Source organism: Mandrillus leucophaeus, unplaced genomic scaffold (assembly GCF_000951045.1).
Source record: "Mandrillus leucophaeus isolate KB7577 unplaced genomic scaffold, Mleu.le_1.0 Scaffold101, whole genome shotgun sequence".
Lineage (NCBI taxonomy): Eukaryota > Metazoa > Chordata > Mammalia > Primates > Cercopithecidae > Mandrillus > Mandrillus leucophaeus.
The window spans coordinates 80,234-94,256 of NW_012098210.1; positions in this window are offsets into that span (position 1 = coordinate 80,234).

The following is a 14,023-nucleotide window of genomic DNA, read 5'->3' on the forward strand; positions in this document are numbered from 1 at the left end:
GACAGAGGGTCTTGCTTTGTTGCCCAGGCTAGAGTACACTGGCATGATCATAGCTCACTGCAGCCTTGAACTCTGGATTCAAGTGATCCTCCCACCTCATCCACCCAAGTAGCTGGGACTACAGGCGTAAGTCACAGTGCCTGACTCAGATACTGTGTTTTTTATTTACATTTGGTCAAAATAAATGTGCCTATAAGTGGAATCGCACAGTTCAAACACGTGTTGTTCAAGGCTCAACTGTGCTCATTTACTATCTACCCCACTAAGATATAAACTGTAAGAGCAGAAATCATGTCTCTTATTCCCTGCTATAACTTGAGTACCCTGCACCTAGCAGGTGCTTAATACGTATTTGATGAATGAGTAAATAAGCTACAGATGAGGAAAATGTGGCTTTGGGACGTTAAGTCACTTGCCCAAGGTCCCACAGTTAATTAGTGGAAAAGCCACAACAGGAAAGGTTTTCTGTGTGCAGATCCTGCAGCCCAGGAAGGAGAGACTTGCCTGAGTCTAACAGCAAGACAGGAAGAAAACACAGGCCGCCAAGGTCTTTCCGTGGGATGCTGAATGAGGTTGGCACTGGGGGCCTGTCAAGCTCCAGGAGCCTGTCTGCAGTTGGTCTCAGCTGAGGGAGACCCTCCATCTCCAGGGAGTCGGTCAACCAGACCTGGCTCCTCCAGAAGCCTCCATAGATGAAGGGCCCCGGGAAATCCCCAAAGAGATTTCTGGAGGCCAGAGGTAGGAGGACAATTCAGCATCCAGAGGAGAAAGGACTTTCTAACAGGCAGAGCAGCGATGAGGGAAGGACAGGTGGTGAACTGCCCATTGCCTGAGGGAGATAAGCAGAGATGAGTGTCAGGAGGGGACCAGCTCCACTTAGCTCTGCCGCATGTTACACTCAGGAAGGAGGCTGGGGGAGCGCTGGCAAAACTCAGGAGAGGAAGAGGCACCATTGCCCAGTCTAGTGTATGTGACATTTGACTGAATCACTGGGACTGGTGGGACCAATGATAATGCAGCTTTATTTTGACTTCCCAGTGTCCACACACCCTGATGGGTGAACTGGAATCTTCACAGGCATTGAGATGGAATCTAGGGCAGGTCCCAGTGACTCTGGTAATTGTAAGTCTTCCTGTCACTTTTTCCCCTCAAAGAGCTTCAATTCATCTATTCATAAAAATAAATTTCTGCAATGATAAAAATGTACCAGAAGCAACTCAAAAGACAAAAAACAGAATAGGAAAAGAAAAATTGTGATTCATATCTCAAAGTGTACGTCTCCCTGATCCTGAGACATTAGTTTCTTATAGATAAGTGAACAGAGGATATGAACAAAGGTTCACAGAAAAGAGGATGCAATGGCTTCTGATTGCACAAAAAGAGACTCAACATCCTTCATAATCAGGAAAATGTTAAGGCAAACTATGCTGGGGTCAGACCTGGTTCTGGGCAAGAGGGAGTAATAAGCATGTTCCACCCCACCTCTCCTGCTGAAGGCGCTATAAAACCTGGACAGGATGCACAGGCCAGCTATGTGAGGACTGTGAAAAGTAAATAGTAGAAGGTAACTTGAAGAAGATCAGAATTCAAAGTACCATCTTGAGTTTACCTTTTTGCTCCCTTCTTGTTTCCTGGCTAGAACAAAATGTAGCCTGGAAGTGGGGACTGGGACCACACAGGAAAACTCCAGTAGAAGCCCTCTAGTGCTGGCTCAAGGACCAGGAAAGGAATTTCTAATGCCACCCTCCTGCCCTAAGTTTCTTTCTTCTTGCTGCTCTTCTATGCCCCAGCCAACAGGGAGTCCCTGGCAGGAATGACAGAGGCCTCAAAGCATTGGGAACCTGCAGAAGCCGAAACTCAGAGGGAGGAGAACCATCTTCATGCATCAGCAGAGCTGTGATCCCAAAAGGAAGGGAGCAAACCCCTGTTGCTTTTCCGTTGTGCTCCCACCACTGGCCCTGTCATGAAGAGTGCAGCACAGAGGGATGCTGAAGCTTTAGCTTTCTGACTGGAAGCGTGAAAAGGCAGCCTCAGGAAACAGGAGAGTACAGGGAGATTGTAAAAAGGGAGGAGCTTGTGAAAGCAACCCCATTACATTGTTTACGAACTCCTTGATGCGCTCTCCAATTCCACATGTGTGGATCCGATTGTAATCACCATATAAAGGCTCTGAGAAATGTGCTAACAGGCCACACTACTCAGGTCCCAGACTCTCTGCTGGGTGGTGAACACAGGGGACCAGACAGTCAGTAAAGGTTTTGCAGACTGAGCTGACATTGGAACCACCACACACAGAAGGCTGGAACTTGAGGCCTGAACCTGACCAGGTTGACTGCCTGCCAAAATGAAAGATATAAACGTTTCCCATAAAACTTAAATAAGACCCAGAGCCTCAAAATATAATGCAGAAAATGTTCAGGTTACAATCCCAAACTACTCAGCTTGTGAAGATTCAGGAAAATGTCAACTCTCCTGGGAGAAGACATCAACAGATGCCCACTCCTAGATGACACAGATGTTGGGGTTATCTGATACCTTTTGAAGAAGTGACTACAAAAATACTCAAATGAGTAAGCGTAGATACTCTTCTTTTCCTTGAGATAAAATTCAAGTAACAGGCCGGGTGTGATGGCTCACACCTGTAATCCCAGCACTTTGGGAGGCCGAGGTGGATGGATCATGAGGTCAGGAGTTTAAGACCAGCCTGGCCAAGATAGTAAAACCCCATCTCTACTAAAAATACGAAAATTTAGCTGGGCACGGTGGCAGGCACCTGTAATCCCAGTACTTGGGAGGCTGAGGCTGAAGAATCGCTTGAACTCTGAGGGCGGAGGTTGCAGTGAGCCTAGATGGCACCACTGCACTCTAGTCTGGGTGACAGAATGAGACTTCATCTCAAAAATAAAATAAAATAAAATAAAAATAAAAATAAAAAAATTCAAGTAACATAAAATTAATCATTTTAACAGGGCATTTAGTATGTTCAATGTTGTGTAACCACTACGTCTATCTAGTTCTAAATACTTTCATCACCCCAAAATAAAGCCCAGTATCCATTAAACAGTACTTCCCATTGTTCCTTCCACATGGTGCCCAGCAACCATCAATCAGCTTTCTGTCTCTATGGATTTACCTATTCTGGATATTTTATATAACATGTGGCTGTCACAGTATGTGACTCTTTTGTCTGAGTTTTCACTTGGCATAATGGTTTTGAGGTTACTTGGAGTTAGCCAAACTGCAGGTAACCTCAAAAACACTGCTAAGACAGGGTCCTCCAGACCACCAAATTTGACTCCCAAGACTCTGATACAAATTTCAAGTTCAAGCGTTTCCTAAAGCCACCCTCAGGTTGTATAATTCACCAGAAAGACTCACTGAAACCCATTATATGCACGTTTATGTTTATTACAACAAAAATATACAAATTAGAACCAGCCAGAGGAAGAGATGCATAGGATGGTGTTGGGAGGGGTCTAAATGGGGAGTGTTTGGAGTCCTCTCCCCAGGGTCGTGGACAGTTACTTCCTCGTGGCCATGATGTGTGATAACACGTGCAGAGTATTGCCAACCAGGGAAGCTCACCTGAACTTTGGTATCTAGAGTTTTTAATGAGGCTTCACTACATGGACATGATTGATTAAAATCAATCTTCAGCCCACTCCACCCTAACCCTGGAGGTTGGGTTGAAAGCTCCCACAGTAAATTCTATGTTTGTTTTTTCTGGTGAGGCCAGCCCCTCCACCCTAAGACTATCAGGCATGAGTGGCGTTATGAATAATCTCATCAGCATAAACTATTCAGGTGTGGTGCCAGTGACTCACCAGGAATAAAGAGGACACTCCTGTCACGTAGGAAATTCTAGACATCTCTTTGAATGAGGCCAAATTCCTTACAACATGGAAGTTTATCCATAATGGCATGTATCACTACTTCATTTTTTTTTTGTTTCTGAATAATCCATTTTATGTGTACACAATTTGTTTATTCATTTGTTCATTGCTGGACATTTGGGTTGTTTCCACTTTTGGGCTATTTTGAATAATGCTGCTATTAAACATGGATGTACAAGTATCTGAGTACCTGTTTTCAATTCTTTTGAGTATATACCTGGGATGTTTAACTTTATGCATTAATTTGACTAGATTATGGGATACCCAGATATATGGTAAAACATTATTTCAGAGTGTGTCTGTGAGGGTGTTTTCTAGATTAGTATTTGAATCAGCAGATAGAGTAAAGAAGATCGTCCTCCCCAGTGTGGGCGGGCATCATGGATGAACTTCAGTGTTGAAGGCCCATTCATATAGAACAAAAATGTGGAGGAAGTGCAAATTCTCTCTCTCTTTTTGAGCTGGACCATCTTCTCCTGCTCTCAGACAATGGAGCTCTTGGTTCTCAGGCTTTTGAACTCTCTAAGGCTTATACCAGTAGCCTCCCATCCCCAGATTCTCAGACCTTAGGCCTTGGACTGGGAGTTACATCACTGGCTTCCCTGATTCTCAGGCTCTCAGACTTGAACTGAATTACATCACCAGCTTTTCTGGTTCTTCAGCTTGTAAATAGTACGTCATGGGACTTCTTGAACTCTGTAATTGCATGAAACAATTCCCATAATAAACCTTCTCTATATGTATTTCATTGGTTTTGTTTCTCTGGAGAACTCTAACATAATTCCTAAGAGTGGAATTTCTGGGTCATATGTAATTCTGTGTTTAGCTTTTTGAGAAGCCACAAAATTGTTTTCCACAGCAGCTCCCAACAGTGTACAAGGGTTTCTATTTCTCCATATCCTTACCAACATTTGCTTTTTCCATGTTTTTGATTATGGTTATCCTGGCAGGTGTGAAGTAGTTTATCTCTTGCGGGTGTTAAATGGTATCCCACTGTGGTTTTTATTTGCACTTCTTTAATAACAAATGATGCTGAACATGCTTTCATGTGCTTATTGGCCATTTGCATGTCTTCTCTGGAGATATGTCTATTCAGGTTCTTTGCCTATCTCTTAATTTTTTTCTTTTTTTTTTGTGGTTGAGTTGTAAGTGTTCTTTGTGTATTCTGGATACAAGTCCATTATTTGCAAATACTTTCTCTCATTTTGCAGGCGGTGTTTCTGCTTTCTAGAGAATATATTTTGTTGTGCAAATGGTTTTACTTTTTATGAAGTCTAATTTATCCATTTTTTGCTTTTGTTGCTCATGCTTTTGGTGTCAAATCTAAGAATCCATTGCCAAGTCTGAGGTTACAAATATTTACTCCTATGTTTTCCTCTAATAGTTTACTCCTATGTTTTCCTCTTGTATTTGGGTCATTGATCCATTTTGAGTTAATTTTTGTGTATGGAGTGAGGTAGGGGTCCAGCTTCATTCTTTTGCCTGTGGTTATGCAGTTGCCCCAGCACTGTTTGTTGAAGAGACTATTCTTTGCTCATTGAGTTGTGCTGAATGCTTACTGAAAATCAATTAGCCATAGATATTTATTTCTAGGCTGTCAATTATATTCCATTGGTCTATATGTCTGTCCTTATGCCAGTACCACACTGGTTAAATTATAGTAGTTTTGAGTACGTTTGGAAATCTGGAAGCATGAGCCCTGAAACTTTGTGTTTCTTTTTCTTTCTTTTTTGGTGTGTGTTTCTTTTTCAATAGTATTTTGACTACTTGGGGTTCATTCCAGTTCCATATGAATGTGGAGATTAGCTTTTCCATTTTCTTAGGAAATGCCATTGGAATTTTGATAGGGGTTGCATTGAATCTGTGGATCATTTGGGGAGTATTGCCATCTTAGCAATTAATATTTCAGTACATCAACATGTGGTGTCTTCTGTTTATTTAGGTCTTTAATTTCTTTCAGCAATATTTTGTAGTTTTCAGCATACAAGTCTTTCTCCTTGGTTTAAGTATTTTACTCTTTTGGATGCTGTTATAAATGGAATTGTTACTTAATTTCATTTTCAGACTGTTCATTGCTGATGCATAGAAAATGGATTTTTGTGTACTGATCTTGTAATCTGCAACTATGCTGAATTTGTTTATTGGCTCTAGTAGTTGTGTGCATTTTTGTATTGTGATACTTTCTATATCATTTCTATTAACTATATATTTCTATATCATTTCTTCTTCAACTAGAGATAACTTTACTGCTTCCTTTCCAATTTGGAGGCGGTTTATTTCTTTTTCTTGCCTAACTGCTCTGGCTAGGTCTTCCAGTACAGTATTTGATAGCAGTGGTAAAAATGGGCATTCTTATCTTGTTCCTGATCTCAGTGGGGAAGCTTCTGCTCTTTTACCATTGAGTATAATGTGAGTTGTGGGCTTTGTGTAAGTGCCCTTTATCATGGTAAGGAAGTTCTCTGTATTCTGATTTGTTGGTGTTTGTATCCTGAAAGTGTTTGAAGTGTTGAATTTTGTTGCATGCATTTAATGTATCTATTGCGATGTCATTTCTCCCTTTACAGTGTTGTGTTACACTGATGGATTTTTTTTTTTTTCTTATTTTGAGCCACCCTTGCATTTCTGGGAGAAATTCCACTTGGTCATGGTATATAATCCTTTGAATGTGCTGTTGGATTTGGTTTGCTATTTTGTTGAGGATTTTTTGAGTCTATATTCATAAGATATACTGGACAGTCATTTTCTTTGGCTTTGATATCAAGGTAATGGTGGACTCATAGATTCATACATATTCTGCATTTATATTTTTGTAATCACAATTTGCAAAGAACTCTCAAAATCCAACAGTAAGAAAACAAATAATCCAATAAATAAAAAGGTAAGGACTCTTAAAAATGCTTTATCCAAAAGGATTTATGGGTGGCAAATGGCACATGAAAAGTTGTTCAGCATCATTAGCATGACAAGACAAGCTAATGTTAAAATGATGACAAGAGATAACTACAAACCTATTAAAATGACTAAAATAAAAATGCTCGCAATACCAAGTATTGGTGAGGCTATGTAGCACCCAAAAATCTCATATATTGCTGATGGGAATGTTCAGTGGGACAGCCATTCTGGGAAATGATTTGACAGTTTTAAATAAAATTAAACATACACTTACCATACAACCTAGTCACCCCAGACCCTAGACATCTCTAGAGTATTCACCCTAGAGCAGAGGTCCCCAAAACCTAGGTCATGGACCAGTATCAGTCCATGGTCTGTTAGGAACCAGCCACATAGAGGAGGTGAGAGGCTGGTGAGTGAGCAAAGCTTTGTCTATATTTACAGCCTTGTCCCATTGCTTGCCACCTGAGTTCCACCTCCTGTCAGATCAGATCAGCAGCAGCATTAGATTCTCATAGGAGCACAAACCCTATTGTGGACTGTGCATGTGGGGGATCTAGATTGTGTGCTTCTTATGAGAATCCAATGCCTGATGATCTGTCACTGTCTCCCAACACCCTGAGATAGGACCATCTAGTTGCAAGAAAACAAGCTCAGGGCTCCCACTGATTCTACATTATGGTGAATTGTATAATTATTTCATTATATATTATAATGTAATAATAATAGAAATAAAATGCACAGTAAATGTAAATGTGCTTTAATCATCCTGAAACCATCTGCCCCACTCCCCAAAGTCTGTGGAAAAATTGTCTTCCACAAAACCTGTCCCTGATGCCAAAAAGATTGGGGACTGCTGCCCTAGAGAAAGGACAATTTTGTTCAAAGAAAAATCTGTACATGAATGTTTATAGCAGCTCTATTTCTAATTGCCCCAAACTGACAACAACCCAAATATCCTCTAATGGTTGAATAAACAGATTGTTGCACACTCATACCATGGACTATTACTTGGCAATTAAAAAACAATGAACTTTTCATACGCACAACAGCTTGGATGAATCTCAGAGGAATTATGCTAAGAGGCCAGTCTCCACAGGTTAAATACTATATGCTTCCATTTACATGATGTTCTGGAAAAGACAAAAACTACAATGATGGAGAAGAGATCAGTGGCTGTCAGGGACTGAGTTTGGGGGGTAGTATGACTATCAAGGCATTGCATGAGGGAGGTTTTGGGATGATAGAATTGTTTTGTGTCCTGATTGTGGTGGTGGTTACATGAATCTATACATGTGCTGAAATCCATAAAATTACATGCAACATAGTTAATATTACTGTAAGATAATTTAAAAATTAAATGAATTAGAAAAAGGTTAACAGTTAATACTCATTCATATGGCTAAATGTATAACAACTCTTATGAGGTAGCAGACTGGCAGAACTTATTTTCTGGTCCCAACCCTGCTGACCAAAACAGGATGTGGTCTATACAAAGTGAAGAACCAGCAGATGGTGAGGAAAGCGATCCCTAGCTGCTCTCATTGCTCATTAGCATATGACAGTCCCACAAGCACCATGACATGGTAATGATAATTACCTGGAAGTTACCACCCCTTTCCTAGGAAGTTCTAAATAACCTGTCCCTCAGTTTGCATTGGCCTGCCCTTTAATTTGCATGTAATTAAAAATGGGTTTATGTGATTATACAGTTGCCAGGAGCCCATATGTTGCTGACTTAAGTGCACTGCCTAGGAGTTATCCTTTCTCTGCAAAGAGCAGTACTGTTCAACAAAAGACTGTCAATTCCACTAGCTTGTCCTTAAAAGCCAAGAACCCTCCTGGGATAAGCACCAATTTTGCGGCTCACCTATCCTGTATCAGTTATACTGACATACCCACTTTGCATATGAAGAAAAGGAGGCCCAGAGGGGCTGTTGGATTGTCCAGGGTCTCAGAGTTAATAAATGGCAGAGTTGAGAACCTGATTTGGGCAGTTTGCCTTCATGGTCATTATTCAAAATGTCTTCATTAACTGACTCAAATCGGGGGCACAAGGCCACATTTTTCTGAGTTTTCAGGTAGTTGGTGATTGTTTTTGTTTAAAACTCCTAGGATTTTTTTTGTTTGTTTTTTTGAGATGGATTCTTGTTCTGTCGCCTGGGCTGGAGTGCAGTGGCCGGATCTCAGCTCACTGCAAGCTCCGCCTCCCGGGTTTACGCCATTCTCCTGCCTCAGCCTCCCGAGTAGCTGGGACTACAGGCGCCCGCCACCTCGCCCAGCTAGGTTTTTTTTTGTGTTTTTTAGTAGAGACGGGGTTTCACCATGTTAGCCAGGATGGTCTCGATCTGCTGACCTCGTGATCCGCCCGTCTCGGCCTCCCAAAGTGCTGGGATTACAGGCTTGAGCCACCGCGCCCGGCCGACTCCTAGGATTTTTTACAAATTACATGTTTTTGTAATTTGTTACATGTTGTAATAAGAACTTTTTAAAAATTAGATTTGCAGCAGCTGAATTTCCTAGAATATAGGGTGCTTGATCATAAGTCTTTTCAAGAAAAAGATACTTTAGAACACTAATAAATAAAATGTGAAAAAACTGTGTTCTTATCTGGGTCCTTCTATCAGTGAAGCCAAAAGAGCTATTATAAGACAACTTAAAACCCATTCCAAAGATGAAGGCAGTTGTCTGTATAATGCAGTGCATCCCGGGCATCTCCAAAAGACGGTAATGAGAATCCACCCCGACAGTGAAGAGAACCATGCCCACCAGGAAAGTTGTTGCAATTGGAAGGAAGGAAGGAAAGAAGAGGTGCTCCAATCAGCATATTTTTTCTTTGAGAACATGAATAACAATATTAATCAATTTCTCATACCCACAAAAATGTTCTTAAAAAAACAGAGAAAGCAAGTTAGAAAATCCGCAACCATAGCAAGCAGTACCCTAAAGAAACATAATTGTGTGTTCACATACCTGAAAAATGAACAGGTTAAATTATATATATTTTACCAACTCATCAAAGATTGGCCACATACAATGAAGACTTGGAATACTATCCTGAAGTAGGAGTAACTAAAATTTGCATAGATGTTATGATCAGATCATTATGAATAAGATGCTAGTATTCATTAATCCAGGAAACCCTAAGTTGGAAACATTCAACATTCAACCCTAAGTTGGATATTATTTAACACTTTATGCACAAGCAAATGTTTAGGGAGGCAATATGCAGAGTGATTAAGAGTACAAGCTCTGAAATAAACATACTAAGGCCAAATTTATTGCCGGGCATGTTGGCTCACGCCTCTAACCCTAGCACTCTGGGAGGCCGAGGCGGGTGGATCACCTGAGGTCAGGAGTTTGAGACCAGCTTGGGCAACATGGCGAAATCCCATCTCTACCAAAAAATACAAAAGTTAGCTGGGTGTGGCAGCACATGCCTATAATCCTAACTACTCAGGAGGCTGAGGCTGGAGAACTGCTTGAACCTGGGAGGCGGAGGTTGCAGTGAGCCAAGATCACGCCACTGCACTCCAGCCTGGGTGACAGAAAAAAAAACAAAAAAACAAAACTAAGGTCAAATTTATCATAAAATTGTGGACTTGCATATGCTGGTTAGGTGCAATAGGCATGTTCCTTAACCTCTCTCATGCTCATATATAAAATGGGATTAAAAATGGTACCTGCCTTATAGGGCTTGCCTGAGGATTAAATGGGATGATTCATGAGAAAGATTTAGTTTATAATGTGGTACAAAAAAGTACTCAATAAATAGTATTCACGGGCTGGGTGTGGTTGCTCATGCCTGTAATCCCAGCAGTTTGGGAGGCTGAGGTGGGCAGATCACTTGAGGTCAGGAGTTTGAGATCAGCCTGGCCAACATGGCGAAATCCTCTCTCTACTAAAAACACAAAAATTAGCTGGGCGTGCTTGTAATCCTAGCTACTCAGGAGGCTGAGGCAGGAGAATCTCTCGAGTCCAGGAAGCGCAGGTCGCAGTGAGCCAAGATTGCAACACTGCCCTCCAGCCTGTGCAACAGAGAGAGACTCTATCTCAAATAGCAACAACAACTGGTATTAAGGCAAACAAAACCACACTGTGAATCCATTGCTCACTTACCTGATAGACAAATGCTCACAGCGCACCCTGCTGGTTAATCTGTGGGAAAACAGGCTCTCACGTCCACTGGGGGTGCAAGAGTAAATTGCACTTAATGCATCTAGGAATTTACTCTTTACACATTTGCATATACAAGCTGTCCCACTGTAATACTGTTTGTAACAGCAAAACCCAGGAGACACCCACATGTCCTTCATAACAAATGACCTCCAAAATCTACTGTTAAATGGAAAAAGATGTAGACAGTGGTGGGCAGGCTGACATACTTGCGAATAAGAATCACTGCAGATCTATTGGACCTAAGATGCCAGGAGTGACAAAAGCACCATTAATTTATATGCCACTAAGAAAGACCATTGCTGATTAAATTGGCACAATGCTTAGAATTTTGTATTTGAGAACTCGTTTAGACTTATTTAGACATGAATTTATATCATATCAACTTTGGGCACAAATAAAAAGGAAACATATAGACAAAATAAATATGTTAACATATTAGGTGACACCAAGACTGCCTGATTGTGTGATGCATTCTGATTTCAGAGTTGTTAAAATATGGGAAACAGTGGACGCCTTAGAATACACAGAGAGTATTGGCTTGTACTTAGGAACTCTGGAAGGACAACTAAGAAAGTGTTGGGGGGAGGGAGGGGAATTGGGCAAATGGCATGGATAATGGAGGTATCTAAGACATTTTTTGGCACCATGTAAATATGTTACCTATTTAAAAGTATTTTTTTTTTTAAAAGCCATTCCCAGGTCATAGTCAGGATTTTGAACTTTATTTAGAAGTACAGCTTCTTCCCTCTCTCAGGGGCAGGGTTGCAGGGGAGATGGGGATGCAGGAAGGGCCTGCTGGTTTCCTGTGGCCAGTACAGATGCTTTGGGCTTCCCTCTAGGGTGCACTTGTTGGTTCTTCAGATCTTGGTTCACTTCCCTTGAGGAAGCCAATAGATTCTCTGGCTGGCTGATTGTAACTCCTCCCAGTCCTGGAATCCAAGGTCTATCTTGCACTGAGGTCCCTCTGTCCCTCCAGAGCAAGACCCAGGACAGTCCAGTCTGGCTGCCTTATGGGTCCACATTTGGCTGACGGGACACACAGCACCTTTTGGCCCCTCAGGCTCCTGGGGTACAAGCTCCCTCGCACCAAGTTCTCTTTGCTTCATCAGTCACTTGCTTTCAAGATTGCTCAGGTGTGAGGTGGGTGCCTGGCACCTTCGTCATCTCCGAGCTCTTGAGTGGTCTCCTTGAGACCCCAATCCCTAGGCTGAGGGAGGAGGAAAGCTCCCCCTTTCCCTGTGGACTCAAAGCCCTTCCTTTAAAGAAAATTCTTCTCAGAGCCCCAACTTGAACCTTTCATGTCTTTGGTGCAGGAAAGAGGCAAGTTTTTGGCCATCTCTTTGTAAGCCCTGTGTGTGGGCAGCAATTCATCCTGGGAGGTGGAATGGTGAGGCCCCCTATTGCCTCGGGAACCCAGCTAAATTGGGATGGAAATAATTCCATCTTAGTATATTGTCATATGGGTGATCAAACTAAGGAACTTGCTGAGGCCACACAGCTAGTACCCAGCAGGCTGACTCTTAAGCCTGAGCTTTTCCTGCTGCAGGTGGTTCACCCAGAGCTGATTTAAAATAAGCTCATGGTACAGAGGCCAAGCCAGGAGGATGGAGTTAGATGGCCCTTGGTTCAAACTCAGCTGTCATTTATTAGTAGCGTGTCCTTGATAACTTTCTCCTCTCTGATTCTCCGATCATTTATCCAATAGATGTTTAATGGCCAGGTTGACTACTACGTGTAAGGCACTCAATTTCATTCTCTGTAAAGATAGGAATAATTAAAGTACCTGTCTCACAGGAGTGTTGAGAATTAATGAGATCATGCTTAAATGTGTAACAGTGCCTGGCACATGGTAAGGGCTCCACAGCAGCGCCTATTGCCATTCATAAAGTTCCTACTATGTGTCAAGTGCTTCACAGACATCTTTAATCCCCATAGTATAAGAGGTAGGAACTATCATTATCCCTGTTTTCTGAATGAGGAAGCCAAGGCTCAGAGAAGCTTAGGTGACTTGTCTAAGGTTATGCCTGGCAAAAGACGGAACCTAGTTCAAAGCCTGCCCCAAGCCTCCACATGACCTCTGAGTTTGTCTCCTGAGGAAGGAAAACTTTTTGCCTTTTTGTCAAAGAACCAACCTCTAATCACCCTTCACAACCCAGCTCAAGGGTGCCCGCTTCGATTTTCCCTGTCCCTCCCTGCCCGACCCAATCATCCCTCCTGCCGCTGCCTTTGGGCCTGCCTTTTTCACAGAAGTAGAGCCTCATGGTCAAGGGCTGTGGCTTTGCATTCAGGTAGTTGGGGATTCAAATACCTCTTACTCCGTGTGTGACTTCAGGCAAGTCCCGTCACTGCTCTAAGCCTCAGTAACTTCTTCCATAGTGGGCTAACCATGGTACCCTTGGGTTGTTAAGGCACAAACGGCCTGGTGAGTGCTCAAATAATGGCAGCTGCTATTATGATTAGTAGTAGCAAGTCCTAGTCCTGGCACTGAGGTTCTCAAGTTCTCAACACGGAGGGTTAACTGGCCCTTAATAAACCTCTTAGTCCAGCTGAGACAGGGCAGGAAGGGACTGGGGACATTCCTGTCACACCTGCTTCCCACCCCAGACACATCTCAGCACTTGTTGCAGGAAGACCCTGTGGCTCCAGGTGTCCTTTAGGACGCCCCCTCGTGGCTGAGAACCTGCTTTGGGAGGAGGGACTGCAGTTGCCAAGCATGCACCACATGGCGGTGCTTTAAGCCTTCTTGCCTTCCATTCTTTTATATAAGGTCTGGTCTCCATTTCACAGGTTCATGCAAGCACGCACTTGTTGAGGATCTACTATGCGTCAGGCACCATGCCACTTGCTCCGGATACAAGAGTGAGGAACAGGCATTTTTGCCCTCATGGAGTCTATAATCTAGTGGGGGACCAAGGAAACAAGCACATTAATAGAGTACATATTAGATGGAGCAGAGAGAAGAAAAATGCAGCAGGTCAAAGGGATGGAGGGTGGTGGGAAGGGGCCAGGGCCTATAGGGCTCTGCAAGTCTTAGAAGTTTCCAGGGGTAATGGAAAGCT